Consider the following 14,039-nt stretch of genomic DNA (forward strand, 5'->3'; position numbering starts at 1 on the left):
AAACACATATTTATTGATCAGCTACCATGTGCCAATACCATCCATTTATTGAACATGAGAGTGCCTGCTAGGTAGCTGTTATGGTTCTAGACATGACACAAAAACAAGAAACAGGGAGACCTGGGGTGGGGGGGTACCATGGACAGGTAAAAGGCATGCTTTTTCTCACAGAGGTTAAAATAAAATTGGGATAAGACTAAAAATTTTAAAAACCTAGAGAATGAAGAATTCTCAATACTCTACAACGAAGTATGGATTGTTATGGTACAGTTTCCAAGTACAGAGATGTTTAGAACTGGGAGAGCAGAGGACACAGTGAGTCCAGGGGTTTGATAATGAGTGTTCTCAAAACTAGCCAATGTGGTCAGTAGAACTAGCATAGGTTTTATCAAAGAGATACAATAGGACCTCACCCTAGCAGCCAGGATCTAGCTTTATCACCTACCACTTGACCTTAGTAAAGATACAGAACTGCTTCCTCACCTGTATAAGGGGACTAAAAATATCCATCCATCTTCTAGGGATTAAAAATATGGGGCTAAAAATATCCATCTCCCAGGGATTAAACAGATAACATCTACAGAGTCTCAAATGTCAGATTCTTCCCTCCCTCCCTTCATTGGGAGAACAACAGGGAACTCTTACCATCCTTAATCAGGGGAATGTGATATAATGAAAGCTGTGTCCTCTCAAGATTATTTTGGCAGCACTATGAAGGACTTCTTAGGCCGGGAGGGGAAGACGGGAGGGTGGTAAGACACAAGCTGCTAAGGCAGCTGCTGAGATGGTCCAGGGATGAGATAAAGCAGGTCTGGGCTGGGAAGAGGCACCGGAGGTGAAGAAGAGGGGGTCAAACCTAAACAAATATTTAGAAGGGAAAAAAGGACAGCAGCTAACCCTCTCTCTGTGAACTCTAATAACCAGTTCACCACTTTCTGACCCATCTGGAGTAAACAATGCGATGTGGTCCAAGCTCAATTTTTTTTTTAACGTATGTCAAGAACAGTCAGTTCTTCAGTGATAGATGGAAAATTATATTCCGAACTGTATTTTATTTTTTTAAATTGTTTTTAATGTTTATTTTTCAGGGAGGGTAAGCATGCGCATGAGTGGCGGAGGGGCAGAGAGAGAGGGAGACAGAAGATCCGAAGCAGGCTCTGTGTTGACCGATGCGGGGCTCCAACTCACAAGGCATGAGATCGTGACCTGGGCCCAAGTCAGGTGCTTAACCGACTGAGCCACCCAGGGACTCCTTAACTGTATTTTAAAATGAACAGTGCCAGTGAAAGTGTAGAACATCACCCAAGAATTTTAAGAAGTAAGGGTCCTTAGGTTGGACTATTTTAGCCAGATGGTACTCAGGGATGGTGCACCAAGCTGTGATAACGACGTTCTTACACATTTTCTATCTAACTAGATGGCAAGGAAATTACCTAGACCAGAAATATACTGCAGGCCACATATGTAAATTGAATACTTTTAATGGCCAGATACAGATGTAATTAGTTTCAATAATATATTCTATTTAGCCTAATATATCCAAAACTATTATTTCCACAAGTAACCAACATAAACAGATGTTAATGAGATATTTTACATTCTTTCTTAATCTATGAAGTCTCAAAATTCAATATATTTTAGACTTACAGCAAAATCTCCATTCGGACGAGGCATTTTTCAAATGCTCAGCAGTCACATGTGGCTCAGTAGTCACATGTGTCTACTGCATAGACAACCTTCAAGTACTTGAACAAAGTACTTATTTTCAATAGAGTTTTCACTGGAACTCACCTTGATGTAGTCCCCTACTGCAGCTGAACATCTGGAGAGATTCAAAATGCTAACCTAATCACATCTGTTCCCTGGCTTACAGCCCTGCAATATCCTTACATTTTCCTTAAGATAAAGATGAACCAGTGATGGATCCCTTCCATTCAAAAAGGAAGGTGTCACATTATGTTTTATGGCTTACTGAAACAATATCTTGGTAGCTTATTTCTGTAATAATAGAGATACAAAGGTCTTCCTCAGATCACAATTTCTTTACCTACGCTGTTAAACTGGTTGTTTTCATCATGCGCCAACCCCAGAGATGATCCAGCTGAAAAACACCTTAGGCCAACAAGGGCTATTTTGAACCTGGCACATGGCCTGCCTAGCAGTACCCAGCACGGCAGTTAAGAGCATGGGCCTGGAGCCCACTTGCCCGAGTGAGTTTGAGTCCAGGCTCAAAACGGTAGTACAATTTCATAGAATTACAGTAAGGATTGGATGAGGTGATACAGAAAAATTATTTGGGCACATAGTCTGTTGCCAATAATTCTTATCCCTTACTTGCATGGACTTCTCTACACCAGAAATGCCGGTATCATGTTTCTCAACAATCTGAGAGGCCTGTAGGCAGCGTCGCACAATGGAAAGAGCACAGCTGAACTGTGTTCACATCCCTGCACGGAGACCTAACTGATGTGACCATGTGCAAGGTACTTAACCTGTCTGAGCCTGTTTCCTCATATTCAAAACAGAAATCACAATAAAACTGGATCCACTGCACAATAATACAGCTAAGATTAAATCAGACAACAAACATAGTAGGTGATTTGGCCCTTAGAAAATATAATGTCTGCCCTCCCTTGAGTACCATGAGCATTTCCCCTTTCCCTTCTCCATCAGAGTCCGTTGCTTTGAGCATATTACTTTGGGGGTGATTTGGAGTACATCTCTTCTGAGTGAAGTAAAGGCAAAGGGAAAGTGTCATGACAGGACTGTTTAGTGCTTCAGTAGGCATCTGCTGACTTATCAAATCTTTACCATGTCCTCAATAATCACTAAAATCCAACCTACATAAGCCAATGCAAGCCCTGGCTCTGAGAAGGACTACTCTATGAAGAGCATGGTGATTTCCTTCCATGATGATACATCCTCACAAGGTTTCAGGATGCCTCCTGAATATCCCCAACTTCCTTTAAAAGCCTACAAAGCATTTGTCATTCGTGGGTGAGTCATCCACGGTGTACTGGAAAGGGCCGGTCAGAAGACAAGTTTTGGGACTCTGTCCTGGCCTTCGACCAGCTGTCGCTTTGGCGAAGCCATTTGACCTCTGTAGGTCACAGAGAGCACATCTGCTTCATGGAGTTGTGGAGAACACATTTAAATAATCTATGCTGAAAGCCCATGGTCTAATTTCTAAAGAGGTTCTCAAATCAATGTAAGGCTGGGATTTACCTAAACCTGATTTCCACACTTTTGTGTCTTGGTGGTGTATTTTGGGAATTTGCTCTGAGATGCAGAAGAGGACTCTTGCTTTTAGGTTAGCCGTGTCATCTCCCACCTTCTGCCCCACTTCCAGAGTCGGCAACTGGAGAGCCAGACCTCTGACTCTGAGAGCAGGAATAGGATGAGGCAAAGGAGAAGCCTGGGGCCAGGGTGACTCATGGCTGTGGAACTCATTAACGGGTGGAATGTTCTCCACATCTCCCTTCCAGGTCAAGTCTCTGGGTTAGCAAGGTACAGATGACAGATGGAGGAAATAGGCATATTTCTGCACAGACCAAATGTTATTTATATATGCATACATACATGCATATGTGTGTGTATGTGTGTGTCTCCAAATAGGAAAGCAAAGATCTAGAGAAATTATTCCTCTATTGGGCTGTATAAAACTGTAAACATTTATATTTTAAGAAAAGGTGTGTTTTACGAAGTATGGCATCGAATTGTCTTTTTCTCCACTGCCTCAGAGTTTGGCCAATTAAACCACAGAAATCCTTTGAAATGATTAAAATTTTTAACAAAAAGTGTTAAGTGGGAGAAAGAGAACTCTTTAGATAAGCCATTAAAATTCTCAAACACTGTAATACTGAAGGTGGGGATGGTACTAGTTGCAAGAGAAGTTTATGATGCCAAAATTAAAAAAAAAAAATGTTGAATATGGTCAAAGACCTAAAGCAAATAAAGCTGTATTACATGCTTGTGTACACAGCTACCTCATCTTTTGTCCAAGTTGCACTTTTGTTAAATGGATACCAGGATTATTCTAGAACAATAGGAAAGGACCTCAAAGGGAACATTCCAAATACTTTGTGCTTGGATTTTCTCACACAGCTGTACTTATTACAACTCTATTAAACCAGCTGCTAATAATTTTCAAATGGTCCATTAGTTCTACCAATGACCTTGGGCCACCACCAATTTCAGACCTCATCTTCATGTCTTAATCAACGGCCTCAAATGGAATCCCCTCTTTCGACAGAGAAATGCATTTTGAAGAAAGACTGTTGATTGCAAAGCTTCTTTGCCATTAGGGAATTTGTATAATGTGGAATTTAACCTACAAACCCCAATCTTCCTAAAAGGAAAATGATTCCTCTGAGATTTCTTCTCTAAAGCAAGGTGAAAACTAAACTTTTTCTTTTTTCTAATTTTTTCTTTGTTTAACAGAACAGAATGCATGGATGGGTCTCTCAGGGCTCTGGAAACCTCTCCTGAATATGCTTGATCAACAATGGGAACTCACCCAGAGCAAAAAATGCCAGGAAAATATATCCTAAGCTCCTTCAGATAAATTTAAGAAAACGTCACCTTCTCTATAACCAAGGGTGTGGAGGGGAAAAGAACTTACAAAAGTGATTTCATTTTCAGATGTGACTTATTAATGGGATTGAAGATGATTCTGAGGGAAATCAATACCATGAAAACAAGAGTGCCAAGATGAAAAGGAATGTCCTTTTCTTAGGCTTGGAACTGAAAATATTTTTCTCTCTCGTGACCATCTTAACTTCAAAAGCAGAAGCAAGGAATGTCAATCCGTATGGAGCTCCGCTGGCTGCTTACCATATTTCCATTCTTTCCACAGAGAAGGGGAAAGGCAGCCCATTGTGTGTCCCCGCCAACAGAGATGAGAAAAAAAATATCACTTGTTTTTAAACTTTCAGAGGACACAGATAACTCACAGAGAATGAAAACACAGAGATGAATAAAGATTTTGGAATTAAATGTTAGATTTTAAAAATCCAGAAAGTTGGAGAATTCAAGAAATGTAAGAACTTCCAGTCACAAAAACCATGGGCTTCATAGTTTGTGTGCTAGGGAAATGTTGTGTTTTTTTTTTTTTCCTCTTTTTGTTATTTCTTCAATACTTTTGTTCCAGGAAGAACTTTTCTTCATTACAGTAAATATATCAAACAATATCCCATTTCCTCGAAATTGGTCATCTCCTTTTCCAGCCTGTGTATTCTCTTTCCACCTTTGACTTTTTACCAATTCTCATCAAATTAGCCAAAAATCTTGGTTTCCTGTACTAGCCACATTCTTTGTCAAAAAGGAAAAAAAAAAACAAAACAACAAACTGCCTTATTCTCTACTCAATAAGAAGGGTACAGAGGAAACCATCAGACATTAAGAATGCCATTTAGTCTTCAAGAATAAAGGTGAGAAAGTGGCTTGGGGCATCTCTTTGTTCACTATTGCTGGCAAGTTTCCAGGCAAAAGTATTCAGTAATCTCATGATAATTGGACAACACAGTCTATTATGCACTCCCTGCGATGCAATATTGTTTCATGCCACAGCATGATGCAAGTGACATGAGCTTTGGTGTAGAGGACAAAGGCAGGGAATGACCTCTGGAATTCCATATCAAAGCATATGCCCTCTGACCCTAGACACATTTGGCTAACCTGAGACATTTACCCGTACTGGGAAGGTAAGCCTAAATGTCAGTGTGAGTGGGGAGAAGCCTCCAATATTTCCCATCACAACGGTTTTGAGCTTAGCTGCATAATACAACACATGTACAGCCATGCTTACGGATATGAATAAAAGAACCGCCAAAGGCAGATACGATAGTACATGATTGAGTGGTTTCATGTGCTTTTTATATGCCCAAAAAGGGACTCCAGGAGCGGATGAAAGAATTTTCCTAAAGACCTTTGGGATGCTCTTCCAAACCAAAAGACTAGAAGATCACCAATGTTACTGGAAGTTCTTCAGGTGATGCTGGGTCGGGGACGGGAATTTCTGAGGTACGTACACGGAAATGATGGTGGAACATGGGCTGATAACAGGTTTGAAGAGTGAGGTCATCCACAGCCTACTCAAAGCCAGGAAAGCCATATGTTGTTATGGCTTAAGAGCTAAACGCCATCACCAAATTTTATAAACTTTCAGGCAGAATGTCATCCAATGACGCACAGGTTGACGGGTGCAGAAAAAGCCTACTCTTAGAATCCTGTAGGCATATTGGAATGGTGGCAGATGTGATACAAGCAAGATCGGTGTGAAATCTATTCTGGAGCATGAAGCTCTCAAAGAAATGGTCGCGCCCATTAGTTGGTCTGGATATACACAGACATCAATGCCACTTGTAGCTTCTTAAGGGAGTGATCCTGCCTCCTGATCACCTGGGTACCGCCAACATGTCCAAAAGAATGGGTGACGAGAAAGACGTCCAAATAGCTTTACTTGGGGAAGCTGATCTTTGGCAATTAGCACAGAATCCAAAGAAAATGCACTATTATGCATCCTTGAGGTTTGTCAATGTGTTACACCTGCCAACTACGAGAGACATAAACACTAGATTGTGAACTTCTAGAAGGCAGTGAGGGTCTGGGTCTTTCATTTCCCTAACCCCCAATATTTGGCACAAAGCCTGGCAGGCAGTCAAATGCTCAACAGAGGTTCGAATGAACGATCAAATGAATGCTTAGGAGTGAAAGACAGGTAAGCCAGGCGTCCAGTATCCAAAAACAGGGAAACAGGCTGTCATTTTTCAACTAGCCAAGTAGAGTCTGAGCAGGGAAAGGCTGAGCAAACACCCATGGCAGCCACAAATCAAAGAACGGGGCAGGGGGATGCACAGTCTGACAAAGAGAGTTCCCCAGCCCTGTTCCCTTTTAACCAGACTCCCCCACACATATACCACATCCCATCACTGCCATTACTTTCAAATCCAAGACAGCAGCAGTGACAGCAACAACCGGAGCTCGTTAACGATCACAACAGGGGAGCAAAGAGACAGGAAAGTTTTACAAGATAAATGGAGAGGCAGCAATTTCTGAGGCCTCTCTTTTAAAAGGGGTGGGGACGGAGGGTGTGTACACAGGGAGTGGAAGTGGGAACTTCCACCTAGGTGCCCCATTAGGCCAATATTTTGCAAAACCAGGTGTGTGCAATTTGCTTATTAAAGTTCTCACCCTGGGGCAACTGACAAGACTCATCAGTCCTGGAAGACATGTGCTATGACCCCAAGGCAAGTTAAAGCACATCCGGAATATTTTAAGCCAGAAAGAGAATCTTTTTGTTAAAGTGAAAGAGGATCATTTTGCTAAAACAACTGACTGACTGGGAGGAAAAGGAATTAAGAGTGGTTTGTTCCCAGTTTTGTGTAGAAATGATACCATTATCTTCCAAAATGATACCATTATCTTCCGAAACAAAGGCTCAAGGTTAGACTGAGGTTCCAGAAGGAGCAAGGGAAATGTTTTTATTGATGATTCTATAAGTGGTGGCGCTTCAAAAGGAAACGTTCCAGCAGAGGGTAAAGGCTCCAATGTGGGCCACCTCGCCTACTTGCTAAGAGGCTCATGGTCAACACCCTTTTGAGCACCAAGATCCCTTAGAAATCTAGAGAACTGTCCTTCCTCACTGGCTAATATGGTAGGGAGAGGGATAGATGTGAAGTGGCCAATGGGAACAGATGGAAGTAGCATTGCTCAAGGAGCTGTCTGCTGCTGAAGATGTTCAAAAATAGGAGACCTTCAATTCTGTTTTCCAGTCCAGCCAGGAGAGGCAAAGGGCTGTGCCTGCAGGGGAAATAACAGTCTATATTGCTACCAATGGCATTCATCTCAAATCAGACATTAGCAGATTGTTCTGCCTGTGAAATATAGCTCCCTCCCCACCAAACACTGATCCTAATCAGGGCAAAGTATTATTAGTTCATACGTGCCGTAAGCATGACAGAGCTCTGGTGGAAGGTGCTCCAAATCCTTGAGATAAACAAAATCACAATGACAGAACAGCGCTCATGTGCCTAGCACTGCGCCAGACAAGCTCAAGTTCACAGCGCTCTTCAGATTGCCAGGCACGTTTATACCCCTCATGCGCCCTCATGTCAGCCTATCTTTGGAAGCATGAATTTTGCGCAACCTCTTCATTTTGCATCTCTGGAAGGGCCAGAGTGATTTGCCCAAAGTCCACAACATAAGAAGTTAGTTAGGGAATTATAGTGAGGTCCTATTACGAGAAATTTATGACCAAAGTTTTTCCTTCTAAATGTACTACATACGTGACATAAGGATAATCCACAAAGTCCTGTTTTAACCAGTTTCATCTATATGAAATCTATAGACTCTAATATGTTGCAAGGCAATCATGCCCCCTGTGATCTTTGTGATATGATAAACAGTCCATTTTTCTCATTAAAATAAAGAAAAAAATGTATACCATGGGTTTGGCTTTGTTCCTTAAGACTTAGAAGGGTTTTGTGCTACTTGACAACTTGCCCTGGCTGGGCAAGCCCCTTAAATGTTGTTGGACTCCATTTCTCTGGCTACAAAATAAGATTAAATAAATAACCTTCAAGGTTCCTTCTAGTTTCAAAACCAACTATATTGTAGCAGGTGGGAAACCTCCAAGGAAATACCTTGGAGCAGTGATGGTCAGGCTCAGGGTGCTAGCGTGGATCTCTTCCCCAACTTAGGCTGTGACAGGTCCCTGTGCAAGTCAATGACCCCTCTGAACCATCTACGGAGGGAAATGATTCAGCAGATGATCTACGAGGTCCCACAAAGCATGTAGGCACATGTGGACAACATACAGAATAGGTAAGAAGGTGGTAGTGAAACAGGGAGCTGAGTGATGACTCCCCAACATCAAGGTCAGCAGACTATATAGGAACAGTGCAGAAAAGGAGCTCTCCAGGCTAGTTGACAAAAGACAGCGAACACCCAATCACGGGTTCAAATTGCTAGCTAACAACTTAGTGACCCTGGAGAAGTCACCTGAATAAGCTGTTCCCGACTAAGTATCTTCTTTGGTTTAAAACATTCAGAAATAGAAGACTTCACGAACACCGAGTGAGAAAGTGTTCTGGTAGAGAATGAGTCTATGATTTCAAAACACGTAACTGTAAGGGACAGCAGCTATGGGGAAGTGCCACCGTCTAGCATTTACCCTCTCCCACCTACTGCAGCCCCTCCCTGCTTCATCTCCCCACTGCTTTCCAACAAGCCTCGACAAGGCACAGGATCCTCAAAGCAGAGCTCGGGGCAGTCTCTCCCAATCAATCAAAACGGGCACGAGAAATAGAAGCTACATGGCACACCTGTTCCAGTGGAATTAGCAGAGATGGCTGAGGCAGGACACTGAAATTCCATTTCAGGATTCCCTAACTAACTTCTTGTGTTGTGGACTTTGGGCAAATCACGCTGGCCTTTCCAGAGATGCAAAATGAAGAGGTCGCGCAGGATGACTTCAGAGATCCATTCTGGCTTGGGATTTCATCTCTTGAATATAACTAGTCACCTTATGTTCACGGCAGATGACAGTAACTCCTTCCCTTTTGGACCCTAGATCCTGGTTTCGTGTGTATGTTTGTGTCTGCGTTTTGTAGTTGACACTGCTGTGTAGCCACGGATCAAGATTTAGAATGTGCTAGCAGACTATGTCTGGATCTTCAAGGCGGCACCCTGGCATTTTATTTATAAAACTGGGATTCGGTATCATTGCCAACATGCAGTGGCTTGAATCTTGAGAGCTGGATACCCTTGAGTCATTATCAACTTTTGAAATAGGCAGCACATTCACTCAGCTGAACAGAAAGACATTTTAAGCTTTAAAATAATTTTGGGTTTACACAAACATGCTGGAGTCATGAAAAGACAGAGAAAGTTTTAAGAATGGTCTGGTGAGGTAACATTCGATCTCAACCACCTGCCTGCCACCCCACCCCCATGTTTCTTTTGTACTAAATCAGTAATGTTCAGTGAGTCATTATGCAGTTACCTCCTCTCATAGAAGGGCAACAAACCAGCTTCTTGCGTATGAGTTACCTCCTAATTATTATTCAGTAAAATATAATCTATTCATCTATTATTTTATTCAAAATAGGCATCACACATTTTTTAGGCTACCTTGGGCATACTTTACCTTTTCTTGGGGAAAACAAATGCCTCCATCTATCTAGATGAGGAAACATCCAAAGAGCAAACCATTATGAGAACTCATGACTCTCTGGCATCCTCCCCTTCTCTTCAAGTGGTTTATGAGAGGGTAGGGGGTAGGGGTGGAGGTAGAAACTGGCAACGCTTAGGAATCAGATGGGTCCAAAACACCAAGCAGTCCTCAACGTAAGTCCCAAGTGCAGGATAGCCAATTCAAATTGTCCTTGTTCTAAAGTCTTGATATGAGCTCTGCACCATCTGCCTATGGGTGACCTAACACTGATTTCTGCTGGGGCAGCTGGAACAGGGCAGGATCATTTGCCACTGTGATCTGAGTCACTATTCAACAACATCTCAGGGTTAACAAGATCACATGTTCAGCTGCTACTTAAAGCCTTGGAGGCACTTCAACCTCTTAACTTGGGTAAGCATTAGAAGCCTAGTAGGTAGTGTCCAACTCCTCAAAATAACTTTGAAAAGACTATCTTCCATTCTTGGAGCTTCTAAGCATGCCAAGGACATGACTATGAGTTCTCAGGCCATGACCACTGTTTTCTGCTACAAACAGATTACCATCACTAAGAGAAATTTCCTCAACTTTACTTTCTTCGTTCTGAATTGTTTCTTCTCTTCCACTCTTCTAAAACAACATTCTTCTCACTCTTTACGAGACCTTTAAAGCTCAAAGGAAGAATGGAGAAAGAACATCAAATATCCTTAACGATATCTGGTCTGTGCCACTCTCTCGAACGTGTGTAGGGATTTTTTGTGGTAGTAGTGGTGACAGTTGTTTTGGGGGATAGAGAACACATAAAGAAAAGAACTAATTGCCCTGCATTTACTCAGGAAGCCAAAGTGTCTAATCCATCAAACTTTAAAACAGGGTCATTTTCCTTTTTGTTGAGATTAATGCAGAAAACATCCTAAAAAGGGTAACGTTGACCACACACATTGCTTTGAAGCAGAATCTTTTTCTTTCCAAGTTACTTCTTATCTCTTGGGGGCAATGTTTACTTAGCTGGTTGAGTCATTCATTCAACCACTAACTATGCAATGAAGACCAACTATTTATCAGGCACACTATTAGACCCCAATCAGGGTGAAGTCGAGATCGTTCTGATTCACAAATGGATTATTTAGCTGTGGCCCAGTATCAGAGGCAATGGCTTCAAACCAGGCCAGGTGGGCAGCAATACAGAGCAAGTCCACAGTCAACTTGTGCATCTCTTTATTGTTAACAGAAGAAGAGGGAGAAGAAGAAGGAGGAGGAGGAGGAGGAGGAAGAAAAAGAAGATGACGATGCAGCAGAAGCAATTTGGGTGGATCGGTAGTAATATCTTTGTATACAGAAATCAACATAATGTAACGTCCCTTTGTTTCAGCCAAAGGTAATAATATGAAAAAACTCCGTCCAATTTAATTGATGAATGACAGATACACTGCTAACAGTGTCTTCATGGTGGGAGGAAGAGGATGAGGCAGCAGAGGACGGTGATGGGGGTGGAGCACAGGAAGTAGCATGCCACTGCGATGACATTTCCCAAACCTAAATCACTTAGTATACAGTACCCTTAAGGTGCCCTGGAGGTACTGAATTCCTGGGGAAGAAAAGACGAAAGCCTATTCCATAGCTCAAATTATTAGCAGCTACAAATATCAAGTTCTGACAGCATCTCTTTTCCTTTTCCTCCTTCCTGCATATGAGACATTAAAGCACAGTAGCTCCTTCCTCCTCCCTTGCCTGCCTAATGATACTGAATTCCCAAGACCAGTGGTTCCTAAATCAGGCTTCTAAGAATACACATTCTAGGGTCCCACCCTAGACCTACTGAATCCCTCTCCTGTGGTAGAACCTAAAAATCTATTTTTAATAACCTCCTTTTTGTTTCCAAGTTATCAGAATGATTCTGAACATCAGCCTGATTTAGGAATCGTTGTCCCATTCTACAATTATGGTGATTCAAAAAAGCAAATTTAAAAGGAACTGTCCACCCTATCCCACCCCACCCCACCCCACACACTTGTGGTTCCTCAAGCATTTTCTTTATGTGCAGTGAAGAGAACAGCTTCCTCTACCACCACCCAAATACCCAGCAATTAGCAGACAAGACCCACAGATTCTTCACATTCTGAAGCTGTTAAAACAAACATGTGTGTCTGGTGCAAAGTTTGCTCAGCAGCCCTCATGATCGCGTGGACTCTCCTGTTCATCTAAATGAACAGCCAAGGCTGCTGATTCCAGGTAAAATGATAAATAAATCAAAGGAGTCTCAGTCTTAGCCTCTGGACTCCATCCAAACTTCAGACAAAAAGATTTACTAATCCCTTGTTGGCAATACAAAAATAATAATACAAAAACAAAATCACCTGCCATTAGCCAGATCTAATCTAATCTTTCCTTGCAATAGTAATTTCACTCAGGGTACTTCAACATCTACCTGGGCCTAGCACGCGCAAGAAATGAACGAGCAATGCTGGTTATAGGCACAAGGTACTTTGGGAAAAGGCAACTCCTTGGAATACAGTGGGGTGATATGTGAGGACTACAGTAAGAATTAGCAAACAGGACCATGAAGAGAAAAGTCTGTTCATTTTCCACCCATACACCATCCTGCCCTCACTGGCCCAGCATTAATATGGTCTCTGCTTCAGAAGCTTTTGACTTTCCTGCTATTATCCTAGTCTTGCTTTAACACATACTTTATATTAGAATGCGTTCCAGGAAGCATATGGCAATAGAACTAGGTCAACCATTAACCAAATAACAGGAAACTGCTCTGCAGCGCACACCCTTCAAAAGCTTGCTTAATGAGCTGGCTCTTCAGAATACGTCCTTCGGTGAGGTTGGAACTAACAGGGTCTGTGGGTTTCTTTAATTCTGCAAGGTCACCTCATACCTAGAAGGCTTCTGCACATACTAGACTTTGAATGGTCTAAATCATTCCACTGGAATGTTCAAGAACTGAAGTCAAAGGTGGAGAAGCATGTTTTCTGAACCTGCTTGGCCATCTTCAAAAAACATGACTATCGTCCTGGTTCCATGGCTTCATTCTTCCAGTTGTGTTAAACTGACACGAAACACTCCGTGTTCTTCTTTCTCTAGCATTTTTTTTTCAGTATTCCTTAAGGTTCCCATACCATCAATCTATCCCATGAAAAACATGCCACAATCCATATAGACTTAATAGGTCAAATTAAGTCTTGGGAAAAGGTTGGTCTTCCTTTTTCATATAAATCTACAAATGAGATTCCTCCAGAACCCCCGACCTTGAGTCTTTAAGTATTCTTGAATTTGACTTTTTCCTCTCAATGTCTCAGACTCAATCCTCCAAAATCTAACTTTACAGTGCCCCTGAAGAGTCATTCAGGATCATACTAGTCAACTGTCACCCTCAAATTAGTATCCTTCGCAAAACACCAACACCCAAAGTCTCCTCGGTTTCTTTACCCTAGATTGCAATCTAGTCATTCTTAAATCCAAAATCCATTTAATGTGGATTACAGAGCTGGGCAGTTTCCCTTGATTAAGAACTTACATTAACTCTAATTTTTAAATTAAACTGTCAGAGCCAAATCTCCATTTACTAACGTTGAATGCTATTTTATACTAGTGATATCTATAGTAGCAATCATTATTTAGAAGAAACTAAGAGGTACTAAGAGGTACCATTCTGTCTTTAAAAAATTGAGGTGTAATTAGGGAACAAGAATTTAGGAACAATAACTTTTGAAAAAATGCTGGATTTGGTTCCCCGACCCTATCACTTATTGACCGTGCACCTGCCCCAGGTGCTGTGCAAGGCACTGATGATACAGATGAAGAGGAGAGATGCTGGGCCTGCCTTTCTGTAGCTTCTAGTCTAGTCCTGTTCAGTAAC

General features: G+C 41.9%; 1 protein-coding gene across 15 annotated transcripts in view; it reads right to left on the reverse strand.

Moving 5' to 3' along the window:
• The window catches only part of ZNF462 (zinc finger protein 462), a 145,015-nt gene that overhangs the window by 101,960 nt on the left and 29,016 nt on the right, over window positions 1-14,039 (reverse strand). The window lies entirely within an intron of this gene.

This window comes from Prionailurus viverrinus, chromosome D4 (assembly GCF_022837055.1).
Source record: "Prionailurus viverrinus isolate Anna chromosome D4, UM_Priviv_1.0, whole genome shotgun sequence".
In the NCBI taxonomy this organism is placed as follows: Eukaryota; Metazoa; Chordata; class Mammalia; order Carnivora; family Felidae; genus Prionailurus; species Prionailurus viverrinus.